The 17153-nt window shown below is 35.8% G+C and overlaps 1 protein-coding gene and 1 pseudogene across 15 annotated transcripts in view; both read left to right on the top strand.

The window, feature by feature from the left end:
- Window positions 1-12258, top strand: LOC140522382 (large ribosomal subunit protein uL6-like; annotated as a pseudogene).
- The window catches only part of BCAS3 (BCAS3 microtubule associated cell migration factor), an 803928-nt gene that overhangs the window by 380244 nt on the left and 406531 nt on the right, over window positions 1-17153 (top strand). The gene's annotated exons all lie outside the window — the stretch shown is intronic.

Here is a 17153-nt window from a genome sequence, read left to right as displayed (position 1 = left end):
AGCTTGAGTGGTTTGCACTCTTTTTATTATTTTCAAATCAAATGTTAGAATGCTAGCTCTTTAAAGAAGGTATGCCTAGTAGCATTGACCCACAGGCCCAGACCTTAGAGGAGCACAGGTACTGGCAAGCTAGATATTGTATAAAAATATAATCTGCAACCCAATGCACTTGGGAGGCAACACTGCTATCTTGCTGGTAAGTGTGCAAGGCAAGGCTGGGGAATGTACTATGGGGTTTAATTAAAATTCTGTGGGAAAATGGGGAAAAAATTGTCTGCCTGGACACCTTTGAAGAATTTAGGCATTTTTTTCCGCACAGCATTAACCCATAGGGCTTGAAGAGTAAAGGGTGATAGAATTTACCAAAAGTTAGTGGCCTAATCCATGTCTAAATGTCACATTTGTTGATTCTGAAAGCTTTTGCTAGGTACTGTAACGTAGTTAAATAGGTACTGCATGGTAGGTACTGCAATATAGTTACTAATATAGTTAAAACTATGAAAGAAACCTTAGCTCCCTCTCCTATTAGACATTTTAGCCAGAATAACTCTTTTGGGGTACTAAAATTCATAGCAAACTGAGCTGTAGTTTAAAAAAAAAAAGGTAGAAATTTTTGTTGAGACTATTAAGTAGTCGTTTTTCACAGGAGGCATGAGAAGATAATATTTTAAAATTTAGTTTGTGGTCATAGAATTTTTAAAATCTTATAATTCAATTCAATATTATAAATGGACTAGACCCCTAATTTCACTAGATAGCTTGACACACTGCATATTTTTAGGAAATATCTTGAAATTAATGTTGGCATTCTTTTGGTGAGGTTTCACTGTATTTGGCCCTTTATCCTGCTTGCCTGTAATGTAAACCATGATTTAAAATGTTTCCATAACCAATCTATTTTAGGGTTAAAATGTGGTATGTGTTAAATAGCAAGAGCATATTGGGAACTACAAATAATTTGCAGTTTTTGAAGTCATGTCAAGAAATTTTGCACTGTGCTGATCAGCCAGTAGCCTAACAAGTCGATTACAGAACCCACCACAACATTAAGTACACAGATGCTCATGCTGATTCGTGACGCAGTCCAAGTAGTTATTTTCTCCAGATATGCAGATGCAACTCATCCATGACTGTCTATTCTGATTTGGTCCAATCAAGTTCCCCATTCAAATTAGCTACATTCAGTTATAAGAGTCTGCTATGTCAGACTAAAGTCCATTTGCTGACCTCATTTTTTTGACTACTTCTTATGGCTAGACCCATGGATATTTAAGTTTCTTCTGATTTTCCTGAAATGCTGCTTTTTGGAAAATGAGGTTCACATGATTATTTTTTTAATTGCATAGAGATCAGTACTTGTTTTGTTAGTTCTATAGCTTCATGTCTCAGAAATGTTGGTCCTTAAAATAAGAAAACCTCAAGAAAAATGATAAAACCATAATCATGTTTTTTCCTCATCATTCCAATTGTACCATTCATTCAGCATTTATTATGTATCTTTAATTAAGCTTGGTTTATTAGGGTAGGTAGACACTAAATATATTGTTTGTGCTCAGTTTGACACTTTTTTCAAGAATTATATCTGGACATTTAAAGGGACAAACTGGAGTTTAATAAACCTCTTCTGATTCTTTTGAAGTTCATGTTACTTTCACAAATTTACAGGTGGAGTGATTAAGGTGAAAGGAAATAAATTTCTCCTATAAGATTATCTTAATAATCCATGGCAAAACTGTGATTTAAATTCAGAATAATTTTGAAAGACTCATTAACGGCACTTGCATAAAGCCTCTATGGCTGTAAAACATAATTGTTTCCAATTTAAAAAAAAAATCATCGACATATGCAAAGATAAAACTTAGGGGAAAGCAATGTATTTGATTGACAGCGCTGAAAATGCTTATATATATATATACATATATATATATACACACACACATATATATCTATATAACTAAGGAAATAAATATGCATAATATGGTCAGATGTCAGAGCAATAAAAAGCCTGACATATAATTCCAAAGGTAGTCCAGGTATCAGGGAAGAGCCTTTACCTGTCCATCTGGTATACCCTCTCTGAAACTCAGTGTTTAAGAGGTCATGGGTCAGTATATCTTACTATCAAATTCCCTTCCAGAGACTATACTGAGTTCTTATTAAAGCACAAATGTCCTCTTGTTCCTGGCTCTTGGAAACTTTTCACTTGTGCTTTACCACAGCATTCTCCCTCTTGAGGTTTTTCATTGTTATTTTTCTTCTAGTAGTTCCAAAGACATCTTCAAAAATTCTTAGTTTTAGATATTTAATAGCAAATACTATTTAGAATCTTCTTTTGGTTTTACTTAGATCTGCGACTCAAATAAAGTAGATAGTATACAGATTTCAGAGATGATAATTATGGCAGGAAAATAAAAAGGAAGGAAATGGAAAAATAAATAGAAGTTGCAAGGATGGAATAGGAAAATGAGATTTACATCTAGGTATGCCATGATCTGGCCATCGTAATATTATATTGGCTGATAGAGAGAATTTGGGATATATGGCTGAAAAAATAAACAAACCAAACCTGAACAAGAAAAAAAATGCAAGACTTAACCCCAAGTCTCCTGGGCTCCAAGCCTTGTTCTCTGTTACCAGATACTGCCTCCTATAACACTGCCAATAACTGAAGCTTCCAAGTTTCACTAATTTTTAACCATTGTCTTTATTCTTAGCAATTATAATCTAATTAAATGACCTACATTGAAAATCTGCTAAGAATATCACTTGCACAAAGGTCACTGTACCAGTGTAGAGAGTTTTGGGAATATGTAGAGACTTTGAGTCCCATCTCTGGCAATTCTTAGTGAAAAATTTTATATTAGTATAGAGTAGAGGTTACTGTGATATAAAACTGTGACAAAGGGTGCTCAGCAGAACTCTAAGTTTCTAGTCTTTGTAGGATCTGTGGACTAAGAGTGGTATTCTTCATGCCACAGAGTATACCAGGGAGTATGGCCTTGGCATGGTCTTAGGGGTCAGGAAGTCAAGTGACTCTGGGATTTACAGAGAACAAACACTAGAAAAATTAGCAGAATCAACTATATGAAGGTTTTACCCTTTCTCCTGAGGGTATTCCTCTCCTTCATTGTTCATGTTTATTGACCAAACAGATAAATTTATCTCCTTAAATTTGAAGACAGTTTTTTTTTCTGCATTTTCACAGAAAGAAGGATGAATGAACAAAATGTCATTTTAAAATGCTATTCTCTGTTGAATCTCCTTATTACTAGAGGAATCAGCATTTCACATACATGCATCTTTGGAAATTATTGTTCAAAACTTGTTACCCAAATTATTACTTTCTGAAAAATGACCAAGTCATTATAGAAATGACTATAGACTATTATAGAAAATTTGTTTTTTTCAATGTAAAAGAACAGATTTCTTGGTGTAAATATTATCTTGCTTCACTGAAGGGTTCACAAACAGGTTATCTACTTCATGTTTCCAGGCAAAAATTTGCCAGGAAATTTTTTTTGCAGTGTATTTAGATCCATTACTAATGATGTCCAAGTCCTTTCTATCAGCAAGGGAAGGAAGAACAGACAAATGTTCATACACTACCCAGAAGCCCTGATGTCTGTAGGAGACATTTAAAACAGTGAAAGAGTAGTTAGAGGGCAAAATGAGGGAAATAAAGCATTGGACTTTCCGTAAATTCCTTCCTTTTTCAACAAAACAATAAGTCAGATTTCAGTAGTCATTCAGCTTCTGGTTATGAGTGTCTTCAGCTTATAAAGTGAGAACTGTGTCTTGTTTTATAGGTGTTTGTGTGTGTGTTTAATGAGAATTAATGTCCTGTGTTTCGTGGATTCAGTTTATGTTATCAGTTTCTTCCTTTCTATAACCACTGCCACCACACAACTCCAAGACATTGTGACTTTTTTACTGAACTATTGCAGCAGTTCCCTGATGGTCTTTTTGTCTCCCTCCCTCTTTCCTCCAATACATTCTTTACACTGCTATCAATTAATTCTCCTTAATCACATCAGTCAATTCCTTCGCAGTTTCCTTCCACCTACTGAAGAAATTCCCAGCTCATAGAATCACAAAATCTAAAAGAATGTAAGGGACTTCCAAAGCTCTCTAATACAATCCATATTTAATAATGAGGATTTTTTTTTCCTGCAGTGTCTCCAAACATGATCATATAGACTTTGCTTGAGCACTTCCAGAAAGAGTAAACCCAAGAAAACTTGAAGGTAGTACATTCTACTGTCAGTTAATTCTTGGAAGTTTTTCCTTATGGCAAGTCTAAATCTTCCTCTCCACAACTCCCACCTGTTATTTCTACTTCAACAGATTTGGACCAAGTAGGAAGACAAAGCTGATTTCTCTTTATATGATTACTCTTAAGATACTTGAAAATAGCTCTAATACAACACCCCCATCCCACCCTAAACATTCATTTCTCCAGGCTAAATAGCCCTACCTATTCCAAATAATCTTAGTATGTCTTGTTCTCCATTCCTTTCACCATCCTGATCACCCCCTCCACCATACACTCCAGATGTGGTATGATTTGGGCAGAAAATTGTGGGACTCCCTTTATCTGGATGTGCATTGCAGTTTAGAATAGTAAATTGACCACCATTTATACTGACTATTCATTAAGATGAGAAATCTTTTTCACACATTTATTCACATTCGTTCTAAGAGCGCAGGAACTGTTATGTAGTCAAATCCATTTCTCCCCTGCACTGTTGAAGATGTTTGTTTGGAACCCAAGTATAGAAATTTTTATTTATTCCATTTAAGTTTCCTCTTATTCATTTTGTACCCATTATTGTAGACTGTTAAAATTATCCAATCAGTTAACTGTCCCTTCTGTTTTTGTGTCATCTGCCAGATTGGCAAGCATGCCTCATATGTCTTTATCCAGGTTACTAATATAAGTGTTGATTAGTTCAAGTTCACAGAGAGACTCTTGGGTGCTCCACTAGATGCCTACTTCCACATTAATATTACAGTTCAATTAATATTATTATTTATGATTGGTCTTTCAAACAATTTGAAAGTGATATAGCATGAGAGATTTTCTTAAAAGCTTTGTTACAATCTAAATATACAATATCCATAGCATTCCCTTAATTTATGAGTCTACCTTGGAAAGAAAAAAATGCCCATTTTCTGAATATTCTATGTTACGGACAAAGCATCTACTTTACTGTTCTATGAATGTGTCCCACAAATTCCAGCCTCTGTGCCACAACTTTTTATTCCTTTATCCTGAAATGCTACCTCCCCTACTCCTCCTATTTCCATCTACTTCACTTCTGCCCAGTTCAAATACCAGCTCTTTGCTGAAGCCTTCCCTGTTTCTCCTTAGCTGTGAATGGTCTTTCTCTTCCAACAAGTCATATGATTTTGTGGAAAAGGCAACATGGTGCATGGGGAGGGGGTGAGGGAGAGGGTAAGGCCTGAACTTGGAGTTAGAAGAAATCAGGGTTTCAGTATTGCTTCTGACCCCTACAAGTTGTGTGACAGTGTAACCTCTTTGAACCCAGCTTGTAAAATGGGAATAAGAATGACAACACCATCTACTTCAAAGGGTGAATGTCGGGAGGACGCTTTGTAAATCTGAAATCACCCTTAGACATGTGAATTATTATGACTTTTTCTACTTCTGCTAAACATGTGTGACCTTGGGCAAATCACTTCATGTCTCTGTTCCACAGTACTCAGACTAGACAGTGAGTTAAACAAATGATCCTTAAGTTCCCTTTTTCCTTTGTTTTCATTATATCTCCAACACTTCACAAAATGTTTGATACATAGTAGATACTTTAATGATTTTTGATTGATTTCTTCCACCTCTACCATTTTACAATTCTGTTATTTGATGTGTTTTTTGTATTTGTATTGATCTTGTATTATAGTTTGTTTTGTTATTTATTTATTATTTTATTTATTATAGTTCTAATGTAAATTGTAAGTATCCTCAAAACAAGTCACCTTATGACCCATTGTATTGATCTCTCAGCATCTAGCACAACTCTAATAATATTTGCTTTTTGGGTTGAGCTTGTAAATGTGTAACGTTACTGGTCTTGAGAACTTCTAAAGAGGAAACTTGCTCTACCAATGCAGGTTGGTACTTAGAGTCTTAGAGAGTTACCCAGAGCATTTAGCAGCTGGGTGATTTTCCAGTGGTCACAAATGAGTGTGTATCAGAGGTGCACCTTGAAACTCTATCTTCCGATCTTTGACACTAGCTTTTTATCTTCTGTGTCATAGCTGTCTCAAAATAGTGTAGTAAATGTTAAGTAGATATTGAATAATTAAATGAAGAAACAAATGGGTGGTACCTATTTTTAATTGAAATTTTAAAATGAAATTTATATATTTATCCCTCCCTCTCTCCCATCCATGGAGCCTTATAAAGGAAATGAAAAGAGGAAAAGAAAAACAGATCAGGAAAATGAACTAATTCATAAAAAAAAAATCTAATATTTTATGAAGTATTCCATGTCCATAGTTCCCCATCTCTGCTTTCAAAGAAAGAAATGAACAAACAAAAAGCCAATAGGGCTTTATTTCTGCTATCTGAAGATAGTCACTGTACATTTGCAGATAAGAGGGTAGGGCTGTTTTTCATGAACTCTTTCAGTAATCTGTCTTGAGTTATCTCTTTTGCAGGGAAGTCCTAAAAAGATAGAGGGGAGGGGGAACCAACTTTTCCTTTCTCAACCTTGGGATAGTTCTGCAAATACAATTTACCAGAAAGAAGAAATTAATGCTAGGAAGTCTTGATACCCTTTTGGTGCATAGCTTGAACTCACCTCTTAAATGAACATTAGTGAAACATATTCATGGGGATCTAGATACTATTTTTGAAAAAAAAAAATGTTCTTGTCTTCTTCTTTCAGTACCAGAAACCTTCAGAAGTACTTAGTACTTTCAGTGCATATTATTGAGAAAGAGTTATTTCCAAATTCCACAGACTTGCATCTAGCTAGGACTTGGCTAACCATATATTACTAAATTTGAGTAACATAGCTTCAGGTGTTTTTGATGAAATGAACGAACACTATCATTTTTAATGCTGATTATTTGATACATATACCAGTGACTGGCTCTGAGATATTCTCTTCCTCCTTGCTGATCTGTAAAGAAGGTTGTAGGTAATCAAGTAGATGTTGCCCAGGAAACCAAAGAAAGTCATTTTGGTAATTAGACTGATTTCAAGTATGCTAGTTAGAACTGAGCATTAATTGGGGTTTAATAATAAAAATACTTCAAATTTTACCTCAATTTTATAGAACGTATATCTTTTTGAAATATTTTCATTTTATCCTCACAACAGCACTGTGAAAAACATAGAACAGGTATTACTTTCCCCATTTTGTAAATGAGAAAACTGAGGGACAGAAATTTAAATGCTGCTCTTTGGCCTATCCAGCATCAGAATGGAAACCATTTTCAGCAACCAGACCATCAACATCCCAGAAAATGCTGACATCTCTCTTAAGGGTCAGACAGTTATTGTGTAGGGGCCTAGAGGAATCCTCCATAAGGATTTCAACCATATTAATGTTGAGCTTAGTCTCTTTGGAAAGAAGAAAAAATGCTCTGGGTGGACAAGTGGTGAGGAAATCAAAAAGAACTTGCAACCATGCACACAATCTGTAGTCACATATAAAACATGATCAAAGGCATTACCTTGGATTTTCGTTACAAGATGAGGTTTGTGTAAACTCACTTCCTCATCAATGTTGTTATTCAAGAGAATGGCTCACTTGTTGAAATCAGAAATTTCTTGGGTGAAAAATATATCTGAAGAGTGTACATGAGACCAGGTGTTGCTTGTGCTGTTTCTCAAGCCCAAAAAGATGAGTTAATTCTTGAAGGAAATGATATTGAACTTGTTTCAAACTTAGCTACCCTGATCCAACAGGCCACCACAGTCAAAAACAAGGATATCAGAAAATTTTTGGATGGCACCTGTGTTTCTGAGAAAGGCACAGTGCAACAAGCTGATGAATAAGTTGAAAAAGATGCCAAAGGCTGTGACCTGAGGAGTCAACACTTATTCAGATGTCAAAATAAAAATACTTTTTGTTAAAAAAAAAAAAAGATATTTAAATGCCTTCTTTCAGTTAGATGATCATGGATACAAGGTACAAATCAGTTGTCATGTCAACAGATTTCTATCTCCACTGTAGTTAATTTTTTAAAATAATTTTTATTGATGTTTTCTGTTTCTTATGTCATCATAGTGTCATATGTATCCTTCTCCTTTCCCCAATCTCAAAAGCTGTCCCATAAAAACACAAAGTGTTTTTATTTGAATTTTGGGGGGAGGAAACAAAAATTCAGCAAAACTGATCAGCACATTGAGAGAGTCCAAAAACATGTATGACACTTGTGGATCTGTCACCTCCACAAAAGGATAGGTTAGGGGTGTTTTCTCATATCTGTTCAATCGAGTCCTACTTGATCTTTATAATTTGGTTACATTTACATTTGATTCTTTTGATGTGTCATTATATAGTTTGTTGTTAACATTTTAATTGGTTAGTTGGATTGTGCTACTAGAACAGATCCATAAAAAAAAAAATCATTCAAATTGTAAAACTAATAATAAAAATACTTTGGATTTCAAGAACACATTCATTTCAGAGTTTAGAATTCCTTTGCCACATAGTTGTGAATAGAATGATGGAACCCCAGAAGCAAAATAGCTGGTCAAGTCTTACAAGTCACTGGAAGAACTAGAATGAGAACCTAAGAATTCTGACTTCCGACTATGGACACTAGCTAGTAGTGCTTCTGGGTATATCTGATAAAAAATTTCGATCGTAGAGGGAAAAGGATCTGCATCATCCTCTTTGCCTAGAATAGCCACAACATGGCTATTATTGATTATTTGACAATTGGTCCTCCTATTGTAGGTTTGGATTTGTAGATCTTGCTCTATATACTGAGTTTCCTACTAGAGCTAGTGCATATGCACTCTTGGAGAAAAGATAAATTTGATCTTCATCTCCGAGGTCAGTGATTGTGTCCTGGAGGAGCAAATGCATTTAGAGAAGGACTGTGGGACTGACCACATTTTTCAGTCATTTCTAGATTTAGGAAGAAGATTGTCTACTTTCAGCGTTACCATCAATTTAACCTAACATCCTGGATTGCATCACTGTTATAGCATATACCAAGTATGACAGAGGAACTCATCAATATTTCCCTACATTGTCACCAGTAAATATTTGTCCAGGAGTGAGTAGGGTGGAGAGGAAGGAGATATGGATCTCTTATGGAGGAAGCTTGGCATGTAGTTTGTTTGAAGAGTATTTATAGTTTGTTTTTGGCCATAGATTGTGCTACACTGCTTTGACATCTGGGTTTGTGTTAATTTCCAGTAACTACTTCAGCTTGTACATTTGAGTTTTATTGAAGATTTTAATAATTTTGACTTGTCAAATTCTATTGTGGATTTCTTGGGGGAATTTGGAATTTGTGGATGCAGTCCTTCATCAAGAAATTAGAGAGCTTGATCTTTTGCTTCTTTCTCTTCCATAGGTTTTTTTGTGTGATCTTGATTACCTTATTGAGTCTTTCTCATCATTAGCTTTTTTTTTTGCTAATTTAATGGTTCCTATGGCCTTAGAAAGTATTTTGAGGAATAGTAGCAGCAGCAGGAGCCTCCATATTTAGAACTCCCCCTGGTTCCTGCTTTAAGCCCTGTTGTGTTATGTTCTATACTCCTTAATCATGAGCAACTTTTTTAATACAATAAAATATAGAGAAATGTTATACAGAGATATTGTATTTTAATAGAGATAAATTAATTTGCTTTTTCCATGGGTAACACCATTGTCCCCAATGGCAAGGGGAAATGTTTTTGGTAGGCCTTAATAGCTAGTGGATTCTTGAACAAAATTATCTCTTGTTTTATTTTCCAAGGAATCTTAACAGTTTTTGGAGGACCAGTACCAGACCAAATGCTTTTGAAAAATATAGCCTACAAACAATAAGCATAGTAGAACTTAAGCTTTTCTGTCCTTTTCCATTTAATTTGTGGTCTGTTTTTAGAGCCAATGAGGTTAATCATCCCCATAGGTATTCAGTTAAATGTTGTATGAACACTTGTTTGTTATATAGTATATATCCTTCAGATATGGGTTTGTCTAGATCAGGGATTGGGAACCTGAGACCTTGAGGCCACATGTGGCCCTCTAGGTCCTCAAGTGCTACCCTTTGACTAAATCCAAACTTCACAGAATAAATCCCTTTAATAAAATGATTTGTTCTGTAAAACTTAGATTCAGTGAAAAGGCCACACTCAATCTAGACTGCAGATGACCAGTGAGGTATCTTCCAACTCTCAATTTCTGTTGTTTTGAGATGTAGTACTTGAATATCATTATCTCATTTGATCCTTACATGAGCTTTGTGAGTTAAATATTGTAATTGTAGTCAATGCCTCTTTCCAGGGGAGGTAACTGAGACTCAAGGAATCTTGGCATTTAGTATTAGAAGGAACTGAAGAGGAAATATATTCCAACCATAAGTAGGAATCCTTTGTCACCCATAAGTTGAAATTGCACAACTTGAAGACTTCTAGTAACTGAGAATTCACTACATACTGAGGTAGCCCATTATATTGCTGGACAGTTCAGATTGTGAGATTATGTTGAACTGAAATTCATCTTTTTATCTCTTCCATCCTTTGATCCTAGATCTACCCTGTAGGGACAGTTATTCAAGTCTAATCTCCCTTGTACATTCCAACCCTTCAAATCTTTGAAGACAAAAACTCCAAAGATTATGTTCTCTTTGTTTTCTCCTCTCTAAGCTAATCATCTCAGGTTCTCCTTTAATTAAGCTTCATGTAGCAGTCTTGAATCTCTTCAGCATCCTGGTTGCCTACCCTCCTCTGGACTAAATTTCAGTTTTTCAATGCCCTTCATAAAATATTGCTTCTAAACCTGAACATAATCTTCCAGATATGGTTTGAACATGAGAAAAGCAGACTTTCTAAATTCTGAACACTGTAATTCTGTTATTTTAGACTACAGTAAAGCTTTTGGCAGCTGCCATATCATACTGTTGACTCTTTCAGTCCCCTGAAGTCTTTTACATAAAAACCACTTTCTCAGCATGTCTCTCCTGTCCTATACTTAGATTCAAAAATCTACTAGACAAGTGTGAACTTTTACATGTACTCTCTATTGAAGTTATATTAGTGTATTTGGCCTTGTCTACCATGATCACTTTATAGCCTACATCTGTCATTCAAAATAACAACTGTTTCTCCTCTACTTTGTGTTACTCACTAATTTGATAAGCCTGCCATACTTTCATCTGCCTTTCATATGTGACATCATGAACACAGCACTAGAGATCAATTTAGTAACTCTATTTTTTATTAGAAAACAGACTGTAAGAGCTATCTGGGGAGGAAATAATTTTGGACTGTGTCCATAATTCTTCATCCTGTGTGGACAAACATGATATCAAAGGGATTGCTGTGGACAAGAAGACACGGCCTAACTTCATTATAAGGATAAGGGGTGACATCTACATTATAGGGTTTATTTTTACAATAAAAAGGACATATGATGAATGGAAGGAATGATGGAGATAAGCATTTATTAAGTATCTACTGCATGCTAGGTGCTGTGCTAAACCCTGTACAAATATTGTCTCATTTGATCCTCACCCCTGAGGACAGTGGGTGCTGTTATGATCCTCATTTTACAGCTGAGGAAACAGAGGCAGACAGTAGTTAAGTAACTGGTTTTTCACTCAGGTCTTCTTAACTCTAGGCCCAGCATACCACCTAGGCATGAGATGCCATAAAATCAACGGAATTTATACTTGGCTCTAGCTTCAAGAAATAATCAAGTTCAGTGCCCTCACTGTACAGATAAAAAACAAAATAAAACAAAATTTGTGGCCCAGAAAATGTCACACAATTAGTGATTGTTTATTTGGTCCACAGGGCCACTGAATCCATGGTATAGGCACGGTACCTTATATTATTTATAAATAGAACAGTGGATCATAGTCCCCTGTGAATCGAGACAGCCATTTAGGTAGAATACTCAAGATTATTTCACCTACGCAAAACGAACAAAAGTATAATTGGCACAATTTAGGTATTCTTTTTTTATTTTTTTTTAATTTTTTTATTTTTTAATGTTTAACAATCACTGCCATACAATTGTGATTTTATCCCCCCCACCTACCCCCCACTCCCCCCCTCCCTCCCCATGACTGCATACATTCTGTATAGATTCTACATATACTTTCCTATTGAGTATATTTTCACTATAGTCATGCTATGTAGTCAGACTAAGATAAATGAAAGAAACCGTTTAACAAATCAGAACATGATACACAAACACATACACATACACAAACATGATCTGTTACATTATGTGAGTGACTTCCATATTTCTCTCTCTGAGTGTGGAAGGCATTTTGCCTTGAGAACCACCATTGGGATTTTTTTTTTTTTGTAAGAAGTTCTTGTGTTATTACAAAAATCTAAGTCTACCAGAAAAAACTCTCACACACTGTGGTCATTGCTGTGCATAAAGTTCTCCTGGTTCTGCTCCTTTCACTCAGCATCAGGTCATATAAGTCCTTCCAGGCCTCTCTGAAGTCTTCTTGTTCATCATTTCTTATGGCACAATAGTACTCCATTACATTCATATACCATAATTTATTCAGCCATTCCCCAATTGATGGACATCCCCTTGACTTCCAGTTTTTGGCAACTACATAGAGTGCTGCTATAAATATTTTTGTACATGTGGGACCCTTTCCCATTTTTATGATCTCTTGGGGATATAGTCCTAGTAGCGATATTGCTGGGTCAAAGGGTATGCACATTTTTGTAGCCCTTTGGGCATAGTTCCAAATTGCTCTCCAGAATGGTTGGATGCGCTCGCAGCTCCACCAACAATGAATTAGTGTTCCAACTCTCCCACATCCTCTCCAGCATTTATCATTTTCTTGTTCTGTCATGTTTGCCAATCTTATAGGTGTGATGTGGTACCTCAGAGTTGTTTTGATTTGCATCTCTCTAACCAATAGTGATTTAGAGCATTTTTTCATATGATTATAGATAGCTTTAATTTCTTCTTCTGAAAATTGCCTGTTCATATCCTTTGACCATTTATCAATTGGGGAATGACTTGTATGATTATACATTTGGGTCAGTTCTCTATAAATTCTAGAAATGAGGCCTTTATCCCCGAGCTTAGCTGTAAAAATTCTTTCCTAATTTACTACATCCCTCCGGATTTTGGTTGCATTGGGTTTGGTTGTGCAAAAACTTCTCAGTTTAATGTAATCAAAGTTATCCATTTTGCATTTCATAATGCTTTCTATCTCTCCTTTAGTAAAGAATTCTTCCCTTCTCCATAGATCTGATAAATACACTATTCCTTGCTTCTCCAGTTTATTCATGGTATCAATCTTTATACCTGTTGGGATTGGAAGCTCAATTCCGTGTGGGTAAATTCGGGCGGGTAAAGGTGGGAGCTTCTAAATCTTAGAGCTCTCACGAGACCCCCCCAGGAAACGGCAGGGGATCGAGGTGAACCGAGCTATCTCGAGTAATTCCGCCTCTTCCCGTGAGAAACGTGATGGGAGAGAGATCTCCCCGCCCTCGAGATTGTCCCGGATCTGGGCACACCTAGTTACCTAACAGCACGGTATTCAGATGCAAACTATGCGGCTGAAGGTTAAGTAGGATTGAGGAAGCCTGAAAGCTCTCTTAGCACGTGAGGAGCCAAGAGGACAGTAGGCTCCGCTTTTCTTCTTTCCTCTCTCCCCTCCCCCTCTCTCCCCGCTTGTACTTCTACTTCCAATCCCTTAAGATCTTAGCCTCCTTAGGAAATCTCCCCCTCTTCCTCCTAAGGAAGACCTCCCTGCACTTGTAACCGAGACCCTGAAATAAAGCTCAACCCTTGTTCGACTCTGGAACGTCCTTTCTCTCATATGAGCATCCGGTTTTGGCCAACTGAAGACCTCGGAGGTGAGGTAAGAAGACTCGGGTAGCCCACACAGGCCTCTAGGCCTGGCATATACCTAAATCATGTACCCATTTGGACTTTATTCTTGTGTACGGTGTCAGGTATGGGTCTATGCCTAATTTCCGCCACACTGTTAGCCAGTTTTCCCAGCAATTTTTGTCAAACAGTGAGTTCTTATCCCAGAAGCTGGGGTCCTTGGGTTTATCAAACAGAAGGTTGCTATATTGCTTGCCTACTGCATCTTGAGTGCCAAATCTATTCCACTTGTCTACCTCTCTGTTTCTTAGCCAATACCAAGTGGTTTTGAGAATTGCTGCTTTATAGTAGAGTTTGAGGTCTGGTAGCGCTAGGCCACCTTCCCAAGCATTTCTTTTCATTAGTCCCTTTGATATTCTGGACCTTTTGTTTTTCCAAATGAATTTTGATATTATTTTATCCAGCTCTAGAAAGTAATTGTCTGATAGTTTAATTGGTATGGCACTAAATAAGTATATTAATTTGGGTAGAGTTGTCATTTTTATTATATTAGCATGGCCTATCCATGAGCAACTAATGTTTTTCCACTTACTTAAATCTGACTTTATTTGTGCAAAAAGTGTCTTGTAATTGTGTTCATATAATCCCTGGGTTTGTTTTGGCAGGTAGACTCCTAAGTATTTTATATTGTCTACCCTAGCTTTAAATGGGATTTCTCTTTCTATCTCTTGCTGTTGGACTTTGTTGCTAATATATAGCAATGCAGAAGATTTGTGTGGGTTTATTTTGTAACCTTCAACTTTGCCAAAGTTGTTTATTAATTCAAGTAATTTTTTACTTGAATCTCTGGGATTCTCTAGGTAAATCATCATATCGTCTGCAAAGAGTGATAACTTAGTTTCTTCTTTGGCTATTCTTATTCCTTGAATATCTTTATCTTGTCTAATTGCTACAGCTAACATTTCTAGTACCATATTGAATAATAGTGGTGATAATGGACAACCTTGTTTCACCCCTGATCTTATTGGGAATGCATCTAGCTTATCCCCATTGCATATAATGCTTGCTGAAGGTTTTAGATAGATACTGCTTATTATTTTATGGAAAGTTCCCTTTATTCCTACGTTCTTCAATGTTTTTAGTAGGAATGGATGTTGTATTTTGTCAAAAGCTTTTTCTGCATCTATTGAGATAATCATGTGGTTTTTGTTAGCTTTGTTGTTGATGTGATCGATAATGCTAATAGTTTTCCTAATATTGAACCAGCCCTGTAGTCCTGGTATGAATCCTACCTGATCATAATGTATTAATCTCGTGATAAGCTACTGTATTCGTTTTGCTAAAATCTTATTTAAAATTTTTGCATCTATATTCATTAGGGAAATTGGTCTATAATTTTCTTTCTCTGTTTTGTCTCTTCCTGGTTTGGGTATCAAAACCATATTTGTATCATAGAAAGAATTTGGGAGTACTTCTTCTTCCCCGATTTTCAAAAATAGTGTATGTAGTATTGCAATTAACTGTTCTTTAAATGTTTGATAGAATTCACTTGTGAATCCATCTGGCCCTGGAGATTTTTTCCTAGGGAGTTCATTGATGGCTTGTTCAATTTCTTTTTCTGAGATGGGGTTGTTTAAGTATTCAACTTCCTCTTCTGTTAATCTGGGCAATTTGTATTTTTTAAAAAATTCATCCATCTCATTTAGATTATTGAATTTGTGGGCATAAAGTTGGGCAAAGTAGTTTCTAATTATTGTTTTAATTTCTCCTCATTGGAGGTGAGTTCACCCCTTTCATTTTTAATATTAGTAATTTGGTTTTCTTCTTTCTTTTTTTTAATCAGATTGACCAAAGGTTTATCAATTTTATTAGTTTTTTCATAAAACCAACTATTGGTTTTATTTATTAATTCAATAGTTTTCTTAATTTCAATTTTATTAATCTCTCCTTTGGTTTTCATTATTTCTAATTTGGTATTTACTTGGGGATTTTCAATTTGTTCTTTTTCTAGCTTTTTCAACTGCAAGCCCAAGTCATTGATCTCCTCTTTCTCTATTTTATTTAAGTAAGCATTCAAAGGTATAAAACTTCCCCTAATAACTGCTTTTGCAGTATCCCATAAGTTTTGGTATGTTGTCTCACTATTGTCATTCTCTTGAATGAAATTGTTGATTGTTTCTATGATTTCTTCTTTAACCCAACCCTTCTTTAGAATTAGATTATTTAGTTTCCAATTGATTTTTGGTTTCTCTTTCCATGGCCTTTTAATTTAGGTATTCTTTAAACACTTTTTGAATTTAAATTTATTTATTCTTTTCTCTGCATTGAGGTCTTTTGTATCCTTCAAAACCCACATCAATTTCTGTTACACACACACACACACACACACACACACACACGCTCATATTTATTCATTTAGTTAGTTAATTAGTTCAATGTTTGATTTCATTGTTATAGGGAACTTCCAACGCGGAAGCCCCAAGTACAAATGCTCTACAATTTAGAAACTTTGAAAGTAGCCTGGCAATCTCTTTTTCACATAGCCCCAGTTATTTTTATGAGTATGCCTTACCTTGCAAACTATTCTCACACCCAATTCATACAAAATTAGAGCTAGAAGGGCTCTGCCAGATCCTCCAGCCCAGTTCATTTGTTTTACAGATGAGGAAATAGACCCATATGAAAAGCTGGGATGAGAACCCAGGTTTTCTGATTTTAAAACTATACCTTCATTACTGTAATGTAGTTATGAACAAAGATTATGCTTTTTCCTTCTCTGGATTCTCCCTATGGAGCTTATTAACGTAGTGTAGGATAAATAGGATGATCATAGAATCTTAAACTTGGGAACCTCTAGGTTCTGAGAGATGATCCTCTAAACTGGAGCCAGAGACCTTTGTTCTCATTTCTGCCCTGTCGCCACCTGTGTGACTCAGAGCAAGTTTATTAATTTCCCTGGGCCTTGGTTTTCTCCTATTTGAAACAAGCATGTTGGACCAAAATACCTTTACTATCCCTTTCTGCTCCGAACTAAAGATCTGATACCTGAAAAATCATCTCATTTTACTCTTAAAATGGTTGAGAGTCTTCATGAAATACTTTCTGTGCAGAGCAAGGTACTTAGCCTTAGGTGGTAAAAAACTG

This window comes from Notamacropus eugenii, chromosome 2, assembly GCF_028372415.1.
Source record: "Notamacropus eugenii isolate mMacEug1 chromosome 2, mMacEug1.pri_v2, whole genome shotgun sequence".
Taxonomy (NCBI): domain Eukaryota; kingdom Metazoa; phylum Chordata; class Mammalia; order Diprotodontia; family Macropodidae; genus Notamacropus; species Notamacropus eugenii.
The sequence above is the reverse complement of the archived record's forward strand: the minus strand, read 5'-3'. Positions and strand labels throughout refer to the sequence as shown.